This window comes from Mustelus asterias, chromosome 5 (assembly GCF_964213995.1).
Source record: "Mustelus asterias chromosome 5, sMusAst1.hap1.1, whole genome shotgun sequence".
In the NCBI taxonomy this organism is placed as follows: domain Eukaryota; kingdom Metazoa; phylum Chordata; class Chondrichthyes; order Carcharhiniformes; family Triakidae; genus Mustelus; species Mustelus asterias.
Window position 1 is genome coordinate 126,537,809 of NC_135805.1, and position 20,808 is coordinate 126,558,616.

A 20,808-nucleotide genomic window follows, 5' to 3' on the forward strand; every position below is an offset into this window, starting at 1 on the left:
GCTCAGTTCTGGTCGCCTCAGTACATGAAGGATGTGGAAGCCATAGAAAGGGTGCAGAGGAGATTTACAAGGATGTTGCCTAGGTTGGGGGGCATGCCTTATGAGGATAGGTTGAGTGAGCTCGGCCTTTTCTCCTTGGAGAGACGAAGGATGATAGGTGACCTGATAGAAGTGTATAAGATGTTGAGAGATATTGATCGAGTGGATAGTCAGAGGTTTTTTCCCAGGGCTGCTGAAATGGTTGCCACAAGAGGACACAGGTTTCAGGTGCTGGGGAGTAGGTACAGAGGAGATGTCAGGGGTAAGTTTTTCACTCAGAGGGTGGTGGGTGCGTGGAACACACTGACAGTGGGAACACCAAACCAGTAACCTCAGAGATACCCACACAAGTATCTGTGAGAAGCACCAGAGCCAGGATTAGTATACCACTGGTCCTCGTTAAGAGACCCGACATGGATAGCAATGATACCACCTTCGAATGGGGACCAGAAGGGCCCCTCACCCGCTATCTAGCAGACAAAAATAAGAGACTAATTAAAAGCATGATCAAAACAGGGTGGAAACCCCAAGACCCACTTGAAAACCAACGGGAATGGTGGGCGAAAGAAAAGAGGAATAAAGATGATAAGGCTTGGATCCTGATATTAAAAGCCCACATCACTCTAGCAGGGCGAGTTCATAAATATGTTCAGGACAAGCAAGAACAGTCCGCACAGCGAAAGCGCGCCGCTGTGATGGCTGCTAACCCCGTGCTGCCAGCACTGTCCGACCTCTCACATGAATTTCCAAGTGAGGAGTGTCCCGATTGGGAATGCTTAATGGATGAAACGGGCTCACTGTGCCCGACAGGGGGGAACCTCCCGTTGACCACCGACCCCCCGCCCCAGGACGCTATGACAGCTCCCTTAAAGATTGAATGCGTTCCTGGGGGACAAGGGAGAGATGGGCGAGGGCGGCAGACCCAAATTAAAATGATCTATGTGTCACTCACACCGGGAGACACAATGAAATTATTAGAGAAACTCCCGACCCTCCAGCCCAGACACAGTAATACGATCTTCTGGCAGAAGATGAAGGAAATGCAACTGTGTCATAACCTACATAACCGGGACATAGCAGGGCTGGTAAGGGCCAAGATGCCCGAGAATTATTGGACCCGGCTTCAGGCAGAGCACCAGAATGGGTCCTGGTGTGCAAACCTGGATGAGAGTCGCCGAGAGCAGGATCAGGCCCTGGCAGACTTCAAAAATGATATCGTCCAGACCATGGGGCAGGTCCCCGTGAGCTGGGGCGCAATAGTAGGGGTAGCGCAGGGGAAGGAGCCCAGGAATATGGGCGACGGAAATTTGATGCCTTTATGGTCCATGGGGGAATGCCCGATGCAGATAGGCAGAACCCCGCGTTCCTCCAGTTATATAGGGATGGACTGAGCCTGGCGCACCAAGCAGTTCTGAAAACCGGGTTGGTAAATTTCAACACTTTTGATGAACTAGAGAACTGGGCCATCACTGTAGATAATCAACAAAGAAAGATCCAAAGCGCCAGAGTAGGGATATCAGCTATGGGGACTGAAGGAGGGAATTGCTACAGGTGTGGGAAATCGGGCCATTATAAAAAGGACTGCCGAGCTCAGGCACCCCATCCCTCTAACATATGCCACAAGTGCGGCAGATTCGGTCACACCGAATCAGCCTGCAGAAGCAGAAGGTTCCCAAGGAGAGAGAGCGAGTGCCCCCGAAATACGATCAAACCCTGGTCGCCCCTGAAAGTTAAGTTAGCTCACCAACCCAGACCAAAGGGACCTTGGGAAAACCTCCAAATTGATTTCATCGGCCCCCTACCCACCAGCCGCGGGAAGAAGTATTGCCTAGTCCTCATAGACCAGTTCACCCGATGGGTAGAAGCCTTTCCAACTCGGGATTGTGGGGCGACCACTGTCGCCCGCATCCTGGCATACGAAATAATACCAAGGTGGGGAGTCCCGCTGCAATTGGACTCTGACCAGGGGACACACTTTACAGGCAAGGTGATGAAGCACGCTTGCAAAGCCCGAGGAATCCGACAGCGATTCCACATCCCATACCACCCTCAAAGTGTTGGAATGGTAGAACGGATGAACTGCACTCTCAAAAATGCGATAGCCAAATCCATCGCAGAGACAGGTCAGGGGTGGGTAGATGTCCTTCCTTGTATTTTGATGCGCCTACGGGCCACCCCAGGTCGTACCGTAGGGCTCACCCCATTTGAGCTAATGACCGGGAGGGCGATGCGACTCCCAGAAAACATTGCCGGGGGGGGGGGGGGGGGGGGGCGGGGCGGGGGAGAGACAGAAATGGCACCCCTTCAGGACAAAATCAAGAGATATGTACAGCAACTAGACTTACAGCTCCGAGATTTGCACCACGCAGCCAGAGACCAGCAAGCCATTAGAGACCAGGCTAGAGATCAAAATGTCAGTCACACCACCACCCTCCCACAAGTAGGGGATAAAGTTTTAATTCGGGTTGCCCCAGACCGACCCGGGTTTGCACCAAAATGGATAGGACCCCACGAGATTATCCTTACCAGCGACACATGTGCCTGTGTCGATGTTAAGGGAAAGGGCTGCTGGAAACATTGGTCACAATTAAAATCCTACCACCACGGGCAAGAGACAGGACAGACTGACTGTAAAGACGGGGATGCTCCGACCACTCCACGTATTGGCCCCTAACCATCTTTGTCCATACAGTGGAGGTCGGAACAACAACTTTTATTTTTGGTACAAAGGAGTCGTGCGCCAACCATGGCACGGATGTATATATGTATATAGGAATATAAACATGAAAAGATAAATAGATTAAGTTAGTCATTTGATATCAATCTAACGTCTGGTGGCCACCAGGTTTTATATATCCTCCCCTAACCCCCCTCTCCAGGACCGTGTGGACCACTTGGAGGATGATCCTCACGGCGACCTTCCTGACAGGTATTGCATCCATAGAACACCCCATCTACCCGCGATTCCACAGAGTAATCTTCAACACATCCGAGGCACTATGTGTGCCAGCTGAACCGGACCCTATGGACAGTAGAACTTACTTTAATGCATAGCTACAAATTTACCCGGGTATCAATGAGATCTGCTTCACTTGCACCTGAGAAAGATTCCAAACCTGCATTCAACGACGGGATCTTCGGAACAGAGACGGCTGTACTTTCGGGACCATCTCGCCCTCCCCGACAACCCATTGATTACAACACCACAGGACATTTTAAAGCCAGACATGGTCATTTGCGGCTATTACGGACTTGTTGAGGCTCCCGCAGTCTCACTGTGTGGTGAACCATCGTTGGTTCCCACTGTGGGATTGTTCTAATGTTGTTGTTGGGTTGTTCTAATGTTGTTGTTGGGCTAGGGTGGGATTGATACACCTGTGGTTGTTACTGTTGTGGCACATCCCAGTCGGGCTCCGCCTCCTGGGAGAGGTATAAGACCCCCTGCTCGGGCGGGACCTCTTCAGTCTGGGATAGTGTGTTAAAGTTCTGTTAGTTCCATTGTTAGTTAATAAAAGCCTTCTTTTACCGAAGCTTCGTGCCTCGTGTCCAATTGATGCGCATCAATTTTATTAACTAACATTAAGCTCTCGACGGAAGAAAAAAAAGAAAGGAGAGTATGGAGCAAATCCTAAAGCCAGAACGTCTGACGCTAGATCCACGTGCGGTGGGCGCTTCTAACACCTTCGACCACTGGCTGAAGTGTTTTGAAGATTACCTGGCAGCCTCCGCAGCGGTCACCACAGATGATGACAGACTCCGGGTCCTCCATGCGAGGGTAAGCGACACAGTCTACCTCGCGATCCGTGCGGCCACCACTTACCCGAGGGCCCTCGAGCTTTTAAAAAAGCGCTATACGAAACCTCCCAACGAGATCCACGCTCGTTACCTCCTCGCTACACGACGTCGGCAGTCGGGCGAAACCATGGAGAATTACGCCAATGAGCTCTTGCAGCTAGCCAGGGGCTGTGACTGCAAAGCTGTGTCGGCTGAACAGTACATGTATGACCTCGCCCGAGATGCGTTTGTGGCCGGGGTTGGGTCTTCATACATCCGTCTCAAGCTGCTAGAAAAGGGAAATCTCAACCTGACCCAAGCTATGGAATTAGCTGAAATGCTTGAGGCGGCTTCGAAGAGCTTGGTCCTGTATCCGGAGGACCACGTGGAGACAACGTGGCAGGAGCAGTCGCAAATCCCTCCTCGCCCCACGGGCTCGAAGTGCAGTGTTATGGCGTGCTCCCATGTGGACCAGACGACGGCTGCAGCCCCATGCGGCCCGCGGTGCTACTTCTGCGGAGGAGCCAAGCATCCACGACAAAAGTGTCCCGCTAAAGCGGTAGTCTGTAACCTATCCGGTAAAAAGGGGCATTATGCGAAGGTGTGCAGATCGAAGCCCAAGAACGGCAGTGCGGCCTGTGACCCTTCGGAACGGGGATCATCACCATCGTCGTCGAAGTACTCCCGGGGTTCGTCCACGTGCGAGTCCAGGACGACGCCATTGCGGTCGACGGAGTCGGAGGAGGATGACCACCAGGAGTCGCTACGTTTGGCGCCCTCACCCATGTGCGATTCATGGGGGCGGCCATTTTGGTCGACGATGACCATGAGCGACCAGCAGGGGTCCTCAGCATCGACCTCAGCTGCCTGCAGTGACGTTCACGGACCAACGGTGGCGTCGATCACCCTGGACCAGGCTAAGCACCACAGGCTTGACTGTTCGATGATGGATATACAGGTAAATGGTCGTGCAATTTATTGTCTGTTTGACAGCGGGAGCACTGAGAGCTTTATTCACCCAAACACTGTAAAGAGGTGTGGACTCCAGATTCAACCTGCCAAACAGACAATCTCTATGGCATCAAGGTCCCGGTCTGTCCCTGTCCCTGACGTTGTGTGGTAACCTTGAAAGTGCAAGGCACAATTTACGAGCGATTCAGGCTCCTTGTGTTGCCGCATCTTTGCGCACCAATTCTCCTCGGACTAAACTTTATGGTCCACATGAAGAGTGTGATCCTACAGTACGGTGGGCCACTCCCTTCGCTGACAGTAGGGGAACAGCTGCAGTCTCCAAATTGTCCAAAGCGCCCCGCATGCAATCTTTCTACATTAAAGATCACCACACCCTCTTTATTCAAGAATCTGGTACCAGGCTGCAAGCCCATCGCTACTAAAAGTAGGCGTTACAGCACTGAAGATCGGATCTTCATCAGATCTGAGGTTCAGCGACTCCTCAAAGAAGGGATCATACAGCCCAGTGTTAGTCCGTGGAGAACACAGGTTGTGGTGGTCAAGAGCGGGAACAAACCCCGGATGGTCATTGATTGCAGTCAGACCATTAATCGATATACGCAGCTGGATGCGTATCCCCTCCCGCGCATATCTGATATGGTCAATCAGATTGCGCAGTACCGGGTGTTGTCCACCATAGACCTTAAGTCCGCCTACCACCAACTCCCCATTCGCCCAGAGGACCGACACTACACGGCCTTTGAGGCGGATGGTCGTCTGTATCAGTTTCTTAGGGTTCCATTTGGTGTCACCAATGGGGTCTCGGTCTTCCAGCGTGCTATGGACCGAATGGTGGACCAGAACAGGCTGCGGGCTACCTTCCCGTACCTGGATAATGTCACCATCTGCGGCCGTGATCAGCAGGACCATGACACAAATCTCCAGAACTTTGTACGCACTGCATCTCGCCTGAATTTGACCTACAACAGGGAGAAGTGTGTATTCCGTACGCGCCGGTTAGCCATCCTGGGATACGTGGTGGAAAACGGGGTCATTGGCCCTGATCCAGACCGTATGCACCCCCTTGCTGAACTTCCCTTGCCCGCTAGCGCAAAAGCACTGAGAAGATGCCTAGGCTTCTTCTCCTATTATGCGCAGTGGGTCCCCAACTACGCGGACAAAGCCCGTCCGCTTATTAAGTCCACGACTTTTCCACTCACGCCAGAGGCCCAATTGGCCTTCAAGGAATTGAAACACGACATCGCGAAAGCCACGATGCACGCGGTAGACGAATCCATCCCTTTTCAGGTGGGAAGCGATGCATCTGATTTTGCCCTGGCCGCCACACTAAACCAGGCGGGCAGGCCCGTTGCGTTTTTTTCCCGCACCCTCCAAGGCCCCGAAATTCGGCATTCAGCGGTGGAAAAGGAGGCCCAGGCCATTGTGGAGGCCGTCAGACACTGGCGCCATTACCTGGCGGGAAAGCGGTTCACCCTGATCACGGACCTGCGGTCCGTGGCGTTCATGTTCAACAACACGCAGAGGGGCAAGATCAAGAATGATAAGATCTTGCGGTGGAGAATTGAACTCTCCACCTATAACTACGATATCATGTATCGTCCAGGGAAACTCAATGAGCCCTCGGATGCCCTCTCGCGCGGAACATGCGCTACTATGCAGGAGGATCGCTTGAACGCCCTCCATAATGACCTGTGCCATCCTGGGGTCACTCGGCTCTACCACTTTATCAAAGCCCGCAACCTGCCTTACTCGGTGGAGGACGTCAGGTCGGTGACAAGGAGCTGTCGGATTTGCGCGGAATGCGAACCGCACTTTTACCGACCTGACCGGGCACATTTGGTCAAGGCCACTCGCCCCTTCGAGAGGCTGAGTGTGGATTTTAAGGGCCCCCTTCCCTCAACGGATCGGAACGTGTACTTTCTGAACATAATCGATGAGTACTCCCGGTTCCCGTTTGTTGTCCCCTGCGCGGACACGTCGACTGCCACGGTGATCAAGGCATTCCGTGATCTTTTTACCCTGTTCGGGTACCCCTGCTATATCCATAGCGACAGGGGCTCGTCGTTCATGAGTAATGACTTGAGGCAATTCCTGCTCTCATACGGGATTGCCTCTAGTAGGACCACGAGTTACAACCCTAGGGGTAATGGACAGGTGGAAAGAGAGAATGCTACAGTCTGGAAGGCTGTCCTATTGGCGCTGAAGTCCAAAGGCCTTCCAGTCTCCCGTTGGCAGGAGGTCCTCCCTGATGCGCTTCACTCCATTCGCTCCCTCCTGTGTACGGCAACCAATGCTACTCCCCACGAGAGGTTGTTCTCATTCCCTCGGAAGTCGTCCTCGGAGATATCTTTACCAGCCTGGTTGACGTACCCAGGACCCGTCCTTCTGCGGCGACATGTAAGGGCCCGCAAGTCCGACCCCTTGGTCGAACAGGTCCACCTCCTCCACGCCAACCCTCAGTATGCCTATGTGGCATATCCTGACGAGCGAGAGGACACAGTCTCGATCCGAGACCTGGCGCCCGCAGGGGACGTAGCAACTCCTGTCGCTCCCATACCCCCAGTGACGAATCCCTTATCCCTTATTTCTCCCCCGGACGTGGCGCGGACAGCACCGGGACCAGTGCTTAACAGTTTTACTCCAATGCACAGCTTGCCTGAGCCCCGAAGATCGGCGCCATCGCAGAATGTATCGGGATCCCCTGCACTACCGTTTCATCAGGGTCAACCGGCCTGTGAGTCCGTGGGAGAACAGCTGGACGCTGTTTTGGGGAGAACGCCACCGCAAGCACCTGCTCCGGTGTCACCGCCGGTATTGAGGAGGTCACAACGACGGTGCGGTCCTCCAGACCGTCTGAATTTATAATCTGTTGACATTTTAGTCTGTTTTCGTACCCCGCCGGCCTTTGTTCTCAAAGGAGGGGTGAATGTGGTGAACCATCGTTGGTTCCCACTGTGGGATTGTACTAATGTTGTTGTTGGGCTAGGGTGGGATTGATACACCTGTGGTTGTTACTGTTGTGGCACATCCCAGTCGGGCTCCGCCTCCTGGGTGAGGTATAAGACCCCCTGCTCGGGCGGGACCTCTTCAGTCTGGGATAGTGTGTTAAAGTTCTGTTAGTTCCATTGTTAGTTAATAAAAGCCTTCTTTTACCGAAGCTTCGTGCCTCGTGTCCAATTGATGCGCATCACACTGTATGCATGCTTTGCGCCACTTCCAACGCGGGCCCCCACGACTACAACACCCGAAATCTTACCCTGCCCCTTGCAAAGCAGGGGACCGGAGGGAGGACTGGTGTTGTGGAACGAGGGGGAGATTGTATATGAAAATGTGAAACATGAGGTCGTACCTGTCCTGATTGATATTTCAGGAATTCAGGTGCCAGAGTATTGCTCGGAGCAGACACAAGACATGTACCGAATGTTGGGGAGGGAGACCATTGACTCAATGGGGCTACACATTACAGGGGAGACACAAACACACACAGGAATAAAAGGGACATTGTCAATGACATATTCACGGGGTTAAACACAGGATCCACAGTGGTTAACTCCATTGACGTCCAGGGCCTTAACAACAAAATTGAACAACTAAAGGGGGTGATGAAGAACATCTTACGGCGATCACTGGACCAACAAGCTGAGCAAACCTTTCTCGGGGAAGCGGGCGCCCACATCCAATTCGATGGGATTGCAGTACTAGAAGCGCACGCCCGGACCATTAACCGCCTCATAGACAGGGAGAGGGAGGACACTACCCGGGTTCAACAGGGACAGCTATGCCATGCGTATGGTCAGTGGATGGTAGCACAAGTACGACACAATCTGGACCAGGTACACAGGGTGGAGGTGCCCGACTGGATCGACAGCGCCCAGCTAGCGCAACTCACAGATCAGAAGGGGATGCTGGATGACCGGACCCTGAAAGGGATGACACGGGTGTATCCAGTGATCCCCGACTGCGAGGTTAGTGAGGGCACCGGGATAGGAATGGTTCTGTTGGTTCCAACAGTCACACAGGACGCGGGGCCGTTCCCTATCTTCCGGATTGAAAGCATTGGTGTTGTTAGGGGCAATACCTCCCTCCACTACCACATAACCGAAACCATGGCCATCTCCAGGCATGGTATAATGTCCAGTGTCTCTCTCGCAGGGTGCAAACAGCGGGGAGAGATCACCATCTGTCCCCACCCACTGAGACAAGGAGAGGCAGCAGAGTGTGGGTTTAACCGGACACAGGACTGCACCCTAGAAATTACACCCATAGATCCACACTTCGCCCAGGCAGGATACGGGGGACGGGGTAGATACTGTGTGGCCACCACATGTACATCATTTATATACCATGGACTAAGATGCCCAATCCCCAACCCAAACTTCTGTTTCACCCCGCGCAGACCAGTCACTATAGGTAAGGCTCACATCACCAATATCCGAAATAGACAGACAGTAACTTTTAATGCCACAGACCCTCTAAAGGATAACTTAAAAGACTATCAGGAACCCGAGCAAGCCCCCATCCCACACCTGACTGAAGTTCTAAGGGAGCTCCGACTCAAAGTAGGACACTCCGTCCGGTTATACCATCAGCTACAATCACATATCAAAACCTTGGAGCAGGACACCGAAACGGCATTGCAAAGCCAAACATGGGCACAGAAGGTGTGGGACTGGGGTCTAAACGTAAACATTCACCCCTGGATCCTAACAACACCAAATGAACCTGTTGGACTTTAACCTGGTGTTGTGAGACTACTTACGATGAATAGCACATCAGTGAGATCGCTAAGAGGGCAGGTTGGACAGACAGCAAAGAGAATTAAAAACCACAAAAAAAGTCATTGTGGAAAAGGAATCAATGTGAAGACAGGATCCAAGAGAACAGAGCAGCTCAAGAGAAGCAAGAAATCAAAGAGTGAGGAGAGCTCAGATAGAAAAAAAACAGGAGTTATAAGGAGACAGAAAGAAGAGATTGAAAGTGAAGATTAAAACTCAATAAAATGACTCACCATATTGTGCAATAGAAGTGAAACGTTGTTACAGAAAGGCCAGAACTATGACTCAAAGTTCGAAGTGAAACATTCTAAGAAACCATCCAATGAGACAAGATTGAATGATTAGCATGAATAAAAGGACCAAGAACGTTACTATCGCCAGAAAGCCTGATTGCAGCAGGGATGATGGAAAGTATTACAGCGAGTGGAGGGAGACTGGAACTGATGACAGCGAGGCAATGAAACCTTGGTGAGAAACTGACAGAAAAAAATATATAACCTTTAAGATTCAGTGCAAATGTCTGAAGTTGTATAATGCTGATAGAAATATTATGGCTCACGACTCATGGGGATTGAACCAGGCGAGAGGAGTTTTGGAATCAGAATAGAAAATAATGGAAAGGTGAAGCAGGTCAGTCTGCATTTGAAAGAGGAAGCCAATGAAATATTTCACATGAGAACTCTGGCCCCTATAAGGGGCAATATTCCAAAAGGGTTACATGATCCGGGAGTCCAATTGGAAACCAGGCTGGAGGTCACCCCAGTAGAACACTGGCTTTGGGCTCAATTACATCCGAGAGGCAGACTGGCAGCATTGAAGCTGTTGTAAATGGCATGTTGTGTTTATCAACATTCGTTGTTTGTAGCCAACAGGTGGAGCTAAATTATCACAAGAAGTTTCAACCTGACACCTGGGTATCAAAGTGACTTTATTGTTGGCTGTTGCAGAAGCCAAGCAATTTTCATCTCAACTGGAAACCAATGTAAAAGAAAATTTGATAAAGACAAAATACTGCAGATGCTGGAATCTGAAACAAAAACAGAAAATTCTGGAGAAATTTAAGAGGTCTGACAGTATCTGTGGAGAGAATAGAGCCAATGTTTCGAGTCAGGATGATGCTTTGACAGAGCTGAAGGTAAAGAAAATCAGAAAAGATTTATACTATGGGGGGGGCGGTGCTGTAATTGGACAAAAGGAATGTAAATGGTGATGATAAAGGCTGCGAAAGGTGCTAAAAGCATCCAATAATGATCGGAATATATGAAATGCAGAACAGAGGTACAGATTGATAGGGGACTATCTAAGGAATGTGGCAGTTGGCCCTGGGGGTGTTTGAAGACAGGACAGAGAGCAAGATTTCAGAAGTGGAAAAATAAAAATAAGAATAAAAAGTGATTAAAATGGATGAATGGGATGAAAAGAAGAAATAAAATAAAATAAATGGAAATGGGGTGAAGGTGGAGAGAAGAACTCATGCTCTGAAGTTGTTGAACTCGATGTTCAGTCCAGAAAGTTGTGAAGTGCTCAGTCGGAAGATGAGGTGCTATTCCTCCAGTTTGCATTGGGCTTCACTTGAACATTGCCAAGGACGGACATGTGGACAGGAGAGCAGGGCGGTGTGATGAAATGCTAAGTGACAGGAAGGTCTGGTTCCTGTTTGCAGACAGACTGTGCTTGGTCTCTGATGTAGAGTAGACCGCATTGGGAGCAGCGAAAGCAATAGACCGGATTGAAAGAGGTGCACGTGAAGTGCTGCTTCACCCGAAAAGCGTGTTTGGGCTCTAGGAAAGAAAATAAAATTTTGCTTGGTTCTCTAACTGGCAACCAATCTAAATTGTTGGTTTTATGCCAATGTGAAGATCAACTTTTTTTTCTCCTTTATTCTTTCCTGCTCTTCAATTCTGCTTTTGTTCTCTAACTTTTATTTGTGTAGCTTGTACCAATTATTTCTTTGTAATTTTCTGTCTGGTTCTTGTGTACGTTGCTTCATTGCATTGACCACGGACCTAAATTCTCTTACTCTCTTGATAAGGAGTTTTCTTCTTGAAATGTTCAAGATGTTTGAAGGAATTGATCGTGTAGATCAAGAGATAGGATATAACTTTAACATTACAGCTGAGCAATTCATAGAATCCCTACAGTGCAGGGGGAGGCCATTCAGCCCATCAAGCCTGCTCCGACAATAATCCCACCCAGGCTCTATCCCCGTAACCCACATATTTACCCTGCTAGTCCCCCTGACACTAAGGGGCAATTTAGCATGGCAAATCCACCTAACCCGGACATCTCTAGACTGTGGGAGGAAACCGGAGCACCCAAAGGAAACCCAGGCAGAAACGGGGAGAATTGTGGCAAACGCCACACAGACAGTGCTCCGAGGCTGGAATTGAACGCGGGTCTCTGGCGCTGTGAGGCAGCAGTTCAAACTACTGTGCCACCGTGCTGCCCCAATAGTGATGTCAGGAAAGATTTTTTCATACCAAGGACAGCAGAAACTCTCTTCCAAAAAGCTGTTCAGTCTGGGGATCAATTGAAAAATTAAACACTGGCATTGATGGATTTATGCTTTACAAATGTAATAAGGCAGATAAATGTAGTGAAGGTGCAAATCAGCCCAATCTCATGCAATGAGGGGAGGACATTGCCTTTGACAAGGTACCACACAGTAGGTTATTGCATAAGATTAAATCTCACGGGATCCAGGGTGAGGTTGCCAAATAGATACAAAATTGGCTTAATGACAGAAGAGGTTGTAGAGGGTTGTTTTTCAAACGGACGCCTGTGACCAGTGGTGTGCCTCAGGGATCGGTGCTGGGTCTACTGTTACTTGTCACTGTATTAATGATTTGGATGAGAATTTAGTAGGCATGGTTAGTAAGTTTGCAGATGACACCAAGATTGGTGGCATAGTGGACAGTGAAGATGATTATCTAGGGTTCCAATGGGATCGTGATCAATTGAGCCAGCGGGCTGACGAATGGCAGGTGGAGTTTAATTTAGATAAATGCGAGGTGATGCATTTTAGTCGATTGAACAGGGAAGGACTTACTCAGTTAATGATAAGGCATTGGAGAGTGTTACAGAACAAAATGATCTCGGGGTACAGGTTCACAGCTCCTTGAAAGTGGAGTCACAGGTGGACAGAGTGGTGAAGAAGGCATTCAGCATGCTTGGTTTCATTGGTCAGAACATTGAATACAGAAGTTGGGATGTCTTGTTGAAGTTGTACAAGACATTGATAAGGCAACACTTAGAATACTGTGTACAGTTATGGTCACCCTGTTATAGAAAGGATATTACGAAACTAGAAAGAGTGCAGAAAAGGTTTACCAGGATGCTACCAGGACTTGATGGTTTGAGTTATAAAGAGAGGCTGGATAGGCTGGGACATTTTTCCTCTGGAGCGTAGGAGGCTTCAGGGTGATCTTATAGAGGTCCATAAAATATTGAGGGGCATAAATCAGCTCGATAGTGAATATTTTTTCCCAAATGTAGGGGAGTCTAAAACTTTAAGGTGAGAGGGGAGAGATGCAAAAGAGTCCAGAGGGGGAATTTTTTCACACAGTGGGTGGAGAGTGTCTGGAACAAGTTGCCAGAGACATTACTAGGGGCTGGTACAACTTTGTCTTTTAAAAAGTGTTTAGCCAGTTACATGGGTAAGATGGGTACAGAGAGATATGGGTCAAATGTGGGCAATTGGGTTAAAAAAATGGACGGCATGGACAAGTTGGGCTGAAGGGCTTGTTTCCATGCTGAAAACCTCTATGACTCTATGACATTGGCACAACAGTTAGCACTGCTGCCTCACAGCATCAGGGACCCGGGTTCGATCCCGGCCTTGGTGAGTTCTGTGTGGAGTTTGCACGTTCTCCCCATGTCTGCTTGGGGTTCCTCTGGGTCCTCCAGTTTCCTCCCACATCCAAAGATGTGCAGGTTAGGTGGATTGGCCATGGTAAATGTGTGGGTTTATGGGGATGGGCCTGAGAAAGATGCTCCTGTCAAAAGTTAAGTGCAAACTCGATGGGCCGAATGGCCCCCATCGGCTCTCTAATGAATCTATAGTAATAGTGGAAAAAACTTTGGGGCGAAATGGCCTATCCTTTTCTCCTATGACCTGAAGTAAGATGCATAGTAGATTCTTGAATAATGTCAAACTCTTTTGAGTCAGGGACATAGAATGGCTAGGAAGCTGAAAAGCGTGTGTGTGTGGGTCAAAGGTACTCAGATGGGTGAAGGAGGGAAGTGATGTTCCACAGGGATCAATTCTAATTTGCAACTTCCAGAAATGCTTTGGAATCAGGAATCATTTGTGGAAAACACAAAATTGTGGGGGTAATTAATCCTGTGACAAAATACTGGACAATGGCCCGTAGTGTCGGATTTGAGTTGGGAGGGGCGGGGAGGTACCCCAAAGATGTGCTGGGGAGTCCCTTTTGAAAGTTCACAGTCAAAGTTTACAGAACAATTGCCTAGAAATGCTAACACCACCTGGACAGCTGCACTGCACTGGGAACCGTTACTAACTTTGGATGGTACTGCCAGGGTTACACTAATAGTTACTCAGAGAAATTTAGAAGAGATAACAACCACTTCTAAATGACCACTGGAGGTTTCAGTGAAGTTTTCAAGAGCAGGTAAGTGTGCACTGAAGTCTTGTCATTCCAGCAGGCCATTGCTTTTCAATGATTGTTGGAAGTTACGGTATTTTGTCTTTTGTGAATCTATGATTGGAGAGGAAATCAGGATTTATGCCTTGTCTCAGTGCACTGCTCAATCAATTCCATGGGAAGAAGAGAAGCCACACAACTGCACAAGTTTTTAAAGAAATCATTTCATTCATTACGGGATGTCGGTGTCACTGGCAAGACCAGCATTTACTGCCCATCCCAAATACAAAGAACAAAGAACAATACAGCACAGGAACAGGCCCTTCGGCCCTCCAAGCCTGCGCCGCTCATGTGCCCAACTAGACCATTCGTTTGTATCCCTCTATTCTCAGTCTGTTCATGTGGTTATCTAGATAAGTCTTAAACGGTCCCAGCGTCTCCGCCTCAATCACCTTGCTTGGCAGTGCATTCCAGGCCCCCACCACCCTCTGTGTAAAATACGTCCCCCTGACATCTGTGTTGAACCTTGCCCCCCTCACCTTGAACCCGTGACACTTTGTGTTTGTCACCTCCGACTTGGGAAAAAGCTTCCCACTGTTCACCATATCTATGCCCTTCATAATTTTATACACCTCTATTAGGTTGCCCCTCATCCTCCGTCTTTCCAGGGCGAACAACCCCAGTTTACCCAATCTCTCCTTATAGCTAAGACCCTCCATAACAGGCAACTTCCTGGTAAAACTTCTCTGTACTCTCTCCAAAGCCTCCACATCCTTCTGGTAGTGTGGCGACCAGAACTGGACGCAGTATTCCAAATGTGGCCTAACCAACGTTCTATACAGCTGCAACATCATATGCCAACTTTTATATTCTATGCCCCGTCCAATAAAGGCAAGCATGCCATATGCCTTCTTCACCACCCTCTCCACCTGTGCTGCCACCTTTAAGGATCTGTGGACTTGTACACCCAGGTCCCTCTGTGTGTCTATACTCCTGATGGTTCTGCCATTTATTGTATAGCTCCCCCTTACATTAGATCTGCCGAAATGCATCACTTCGCATTTATCTGGAGTAAATTCCATCTGCCATTTCTCCGCCCAATGTTCCAGCCTATCTATATCCTGCTGTATTCTCTGACAATGTTCATCACTATCCGCAACTCCAGCAATCTTTGTGTCGTCCGCAAACTTACTGATCACACCAGTTACATCTTCCTCCAAATCATTTATATATATCACAAAGAGCAGAGGTCCCAGTACAGAGCCCTGCGGAACACCACTAGTCACAGACCTCCAACCGGAAAAAGACCCCTCCACTGTTACCCTGTGTCTTCTATGGCCAAGCCAGATCTCCACCCATCTAGCGAGCTCACCTTTTATCCCATGAGATTTAACCATTTGCACCAGCCTGCCATGAGGGACCTTGTCAAATGCTTGACTAAAATCCATATAGACGACATCCACGGCCCTTCCCTCGTCAATCGTTTCTGTCACCTCCTCAAAAAACTCAACCAAATTTGTGAGGCATGACCTCTCTCGTACAAAACCATGCTGTCTTTCGCTAATGAGATTATTCAGTTCTAAATGCGCATATATCCTATCTCTAAGAATCTTCTCCAACAATTTCCCTACCACGGACGTCAAGCTCACCGGCCTATAATTACCCGGGATATCCTTGCTACCCTTCTTAAATAACGGGACCACATTTGCTATCCTCCAATCCTCTGGGACCTCACCTGTGTCCAGTGAAGAGACAAAGATTTCTGTTAGAGGCCCAGCAATTTCATCTCTTGCCTCTCTGAGGAGTCTAGGATAGATGCCATCTGGCTCTGGGGATTTGTCTGTCTTAATGTTTCTTAAAAAAAACCTAACACTTCCTCCCTTGTAATTGAGATTTTTTTCTAACGGGTCAACATGTCCCTCTCCTTTGTGAATACTGATGCAAAGTATTCGTTTAGGATCTCTCCTACTTCCTTTGGTTCGAAGCATAATTCCCCTCCTTTGTCCCTGAGAGGTCCAATTCTTTCCCTAATAACCCTCTTGTTCCTCACGTATGTATAAAATGCCTGAGGATTCTCCTTAATCCTGTCTGCCAAGGACATTTTGTGACCCCTTTTTGCCTTCTAACTCCCTGTTTGAGTTCTTTTCTACTTTCCCTGTATTCCCCCAGTGTTTTTAGCTGCCTGAACCTCATGTATACCTCTTTTTTCTTTTTGATTAGACCCACAATTTCACTGGTTATCCACGGCTCTCGAATCCTACCTTTCCTATCCTTCCTCTTTACAGGCACATGCCTGTCCTGCAGTCCTATCAACTGCTCCTTAAAAGACTCCCACATGCCAGATGTGGATTTACCCTCGAACAGCCTCTCTCAATCAACAGCCACCAAATCCTGCCTAATCCGGCTGTAGTTAGCCTTCCCCCCCAATTCAGCACCTTACCCACAGGACAACACTCATCTTTTTCCATTACTATCCTAAAGTTTACAGAATTGTGGTCACTATTTGCCACATGTTCCCCTACTGAAACTTTGATGACCTGACCGGGCTCATTCCCCAGTACTAGGTCCAGTATAGCCCCCTCTCTAGTTGGATTGTCAACATAGTGTTCCAAAGAACCTTCCTGTACGCATTTTATAAATTCTTCCCCTAATTGCCCTTATGAAGGCAATGGTGAGCTGCCTTCTTGAACCACTGAACACCATGTGGTGTAGGTACACCTAGTGCTGTTAGGGAGGGAATTCTAGGATTTTGACCCAGCGACAGTGAGGGATCGGCAATATATTTCTTTCAAATCAGGATGGTGAGTGACTTGGAGGAGGATCTCCAGGTGGTGGTGTTATAGAAACATAGAAAAACTACAGCACAAAACAGGTCCTTCGGCCCCACAAGTTGTGCCGAACATATCCCTACCTTTTAGGCCTACCTATAACCCTCCATCCTATTAAGTCCCATGTACTTATCCAGCAGTCTCTTAAAAGACCCTATTGAGTTTGCCTCCACCACCACTGACGGCAGCCGATTCCACTCGCCCACCACCCTCTGTGTGAAAAACTTCCCCCTAACATTTCCCCTGTACCTACCCCCCAGCACCGTAAACCTGCGTCCTCTCGTAGCAGCCATTTCCACCCTGGGAAAAAGCCTCTGAGAGTCCACCCGATCTATGCCTCTCAACATCTTATATACTTCTATTAGGTCTCCTCTCATCCTACGTCTCTCCAAGGAGAAAAGACCGAGCTCCCTCAGCCTATCCTCATAAGGCATGTCATTCAATCCAGGCAACATCCTTGTAAATCTCGTCTGCACCCTTTCAAAGAACAAACAAAGAACAAAGAACAGTACAGCACAGGAAACAGGCCCTTCGGCCCTCCAAGCCTGTGCCGCTCCTTGGTCCAAATAGACCAATCGTTTGTATCCCTCCATTCCCAGGCTGCTCATGTGACTATCCAGGTAAGTCTTAAACAATGTCAGCGTGCCTGCCTCCACCACCCTACTTGGCAGCGTATTCCAGGCCCCCACCACCCTCTGTGTAAAAAACGTCCCTCTGATGTCTGAGTTATACTTCGCCCCTCTCACCTTGAGCCCGTGACCCCTCGTGAACGTCACTTCTGATCTGGGAAAAAGCTTCCCACCGTTCACCCTATCTATCCCCTTCATAATCTTGTACACCTCTATTAGATCTCCCCTCATTCTCCGTCTTTCCAGGGAGAACAACCCCAGTTTACCCAATCTCTCCTCATAGCTAAGACCCTCCATACCAGGCAACATCCTGGTAAACCTTCTCTGCACTCTCTCTAACGCCTCCACGTCCTTCTGGTAGTGCGGCGACCAGAACTGGACGCAGTACTCCAAATGTGGCCTAACCAGCGTTCTATACAGCTGCATCATCAGACTCCAGCTTTTATACTCTATACCCCATCCTATAAAGGCAAGTATACCATATGCCTTCTTCACCACCTTCTCCACCTGTGTTGCCACCTTCGATTTGTGGACTTGCACACCTAGGTCCCTCTGTGTTTCTATACTCCTGATGACTCTGCCATTTATTGTATAACTCCTCCCTACATTATTTCTTCCAAAATGCATCACTTCGCATTTATCCGGATTAAACTCCATCTGCCATCTCTCCGCCCAATTTTCCAGCCTATCTATATCCTGCTGTATTGCCCGACAATGCTCTTCGCTATCCGCAAATCCAGCCATCTTCGTGTCATCCGCAAACTTGCTGATTACACCAGTTACACCTTCTTCCAAATCATTTATATATATCACAAATAGCAGAGGTCCCAGTACAGAGCCCTGCGGAACACCACTGGTCACAGACCTCCAGCCGGAAAAAGACCTTTCGACCACTACCCTCTATCTCCTATGGCCAAGCCAGTTCTCCACCCATCTAGCCACTTCTCCTTGTATCCCATGAGCTTTAACCTTCTTAACCAACCTGCCATGTGGGACTTTGTCAAATGCCTTCCTGAAATCCATATAGACGACATCCACGGCCCTTCCTTCATCAACCGTTTTTGTCACTTCCTCAAAAAACTCCACCAAATTTGTAAGGCACGACCTCCCTCTTACAAAACCATGCTGTCTGTCACTAATGAGATTGTTCCGTTCTAAATGCACATACATCCTGTCTCTAAGAATCCTCTCCAACAACTTCCCTACCACGGACGTCAAGCTCACCGGCCTATAATTTCCTGGGTTATCCCTGCTACCCTTCTTAAACAATGGGACCACATTCGCTATCCTCCAATCCTCAGGGACCTCACCCGTGTCCAAAGAAGCGACAAAGATTTCCGTCAGAGGCCCAGCAATTTCGTCTCTCGTCTCCCTGAGCAGTCGAGGATAGATGCCATCAGGCCCTGGGGCTTTGTCAGTTTTAATGTTCCCTAAAAAACCTAACACTTCCTCTCTTGTAATGGAGATTTTCTCTAACGGGTCAACACCTCCCTCCGAGACACTCCCGGTTAACACGCCCCTCTCCTTCGTGAATACCGATGCAAAGTATTCATTTAGGATCTCCCCTATTCCCTTGGGTTCTAAGCATAATTCCCCTCCTTTGTCCCTGAGAGGTCCGATTTTCTCCCTGACAACTTTCAATCTTTTCTACATCCTTACATATATTCCAAAAGCCAGTGTGCAGAGTGAAGCTTCTCTGTCATGCTATTCTTTATCTCACGGCTGGAGTCTGGATAATAGAGGTAACTGAATTGATGGAAATATCTAGCATAGAGATAAAATAAATGAAATAACCCCCTGAGACATTAATCTTACTTGCCTCTTCATTGAAGTCAAGACTCATCAATCTGACTCACCTTTGAACTTATTCTTACTCAGTACCTCAAAACAATGGTAATGGTTCACTTCCTCAATCTTTTATAATAGAGCCTTGATGTTAAACATTTGCCACATTTTAATTTCTCATCTTTCTTGCTCCCAACATTGGTGACGTCAACTAATTTGAACTATAATCCTTAACAAAATCCTAAATTAGAAAAGAAGGATTCAGCCATTCAGTTTCAACCACTGCTGTCCATGTCTTGTCTGCTTCCGCGATAAAAGTGCATCAGAAAACAATTCTGTTGCTGAAAACTGGCACATTTTGCCAAGAGCAAATATTCCAATCCTCTTCAGATTCTCTGAAATGGTAAATCTGCACATATCTCAGCACCATAAGATCTGGACATCAGTAAACCATTCAATGTAAACAGGGAAAACATTTGCAGAACTGTGGAAAAAGAACCAGGGGAATTAAACTAATTGAATAGCTCTTCAAAAAAACCACCAGAGGCACAATGGATTGGATGACCTCCTTCCCTGCTGTATGTTTGCTACTTCAGCTCACAAAGAGAGAAAAAATATTGAAAGCTCTTGATTGATTCAAGATTGTACATTAGAGTGGAGGCTGTTCTTCTTCTGTTCGCTACTTGAACGTGGATCCAATACAGAGCACCACAATCTCCATCACGGATAGAGCAAACAGGAAAGCCCCTCATCCACCACAAACGGAACAGAGATCAAACCTCTCCATTTGGCACAAATCTTATCCACACCAAAGTCAAGCCAACTGAACAAACCCACACCCAGCCCACTCCCTCGCCTCCAACCCTCATCATGTTGCTATGGCAACATGCACTCGTAAATGCATGTTATAGTCTGTCTAGTGATGGCAGAGGCTCCCATCTTTTTTTCTCTCAGAGTGGCCAGAAATCTCTCCTGCTATTACTGCCTACAGAGGTAGCAATGCTGCCAATGTGCCAAAAGACCTCGGGGGAGTCTGAGCTTAAAATCTAGTATAATACCTCAATACTGTAGTGTTGACCCATTACACGTAATGTTCCTTGAGATGGTGCAAAGGAGATTAATTGCCCATCCTTATTGCCCTTGGGAAAGTGGAGGTGAGCCTCCTTGAACTGCTGCAGTCTGTGTGGTATGGCTACTTCTACAGTGCTGTTTGGGAAGATGTTTCAGGATTTTGATTGGGCTGCACTCGTCCAGGCAAGGAGAGATATTCTATCACACTCCTGAATTGTAGATGGTGGACAGGCTTTGCAGTATCAAGAGACAAGTCACTCATCTCAGAAATCCAAGCATTTAATCTGTTTCTGTAGTTACACTGTTTAAATGACTAGTCGATGGTACG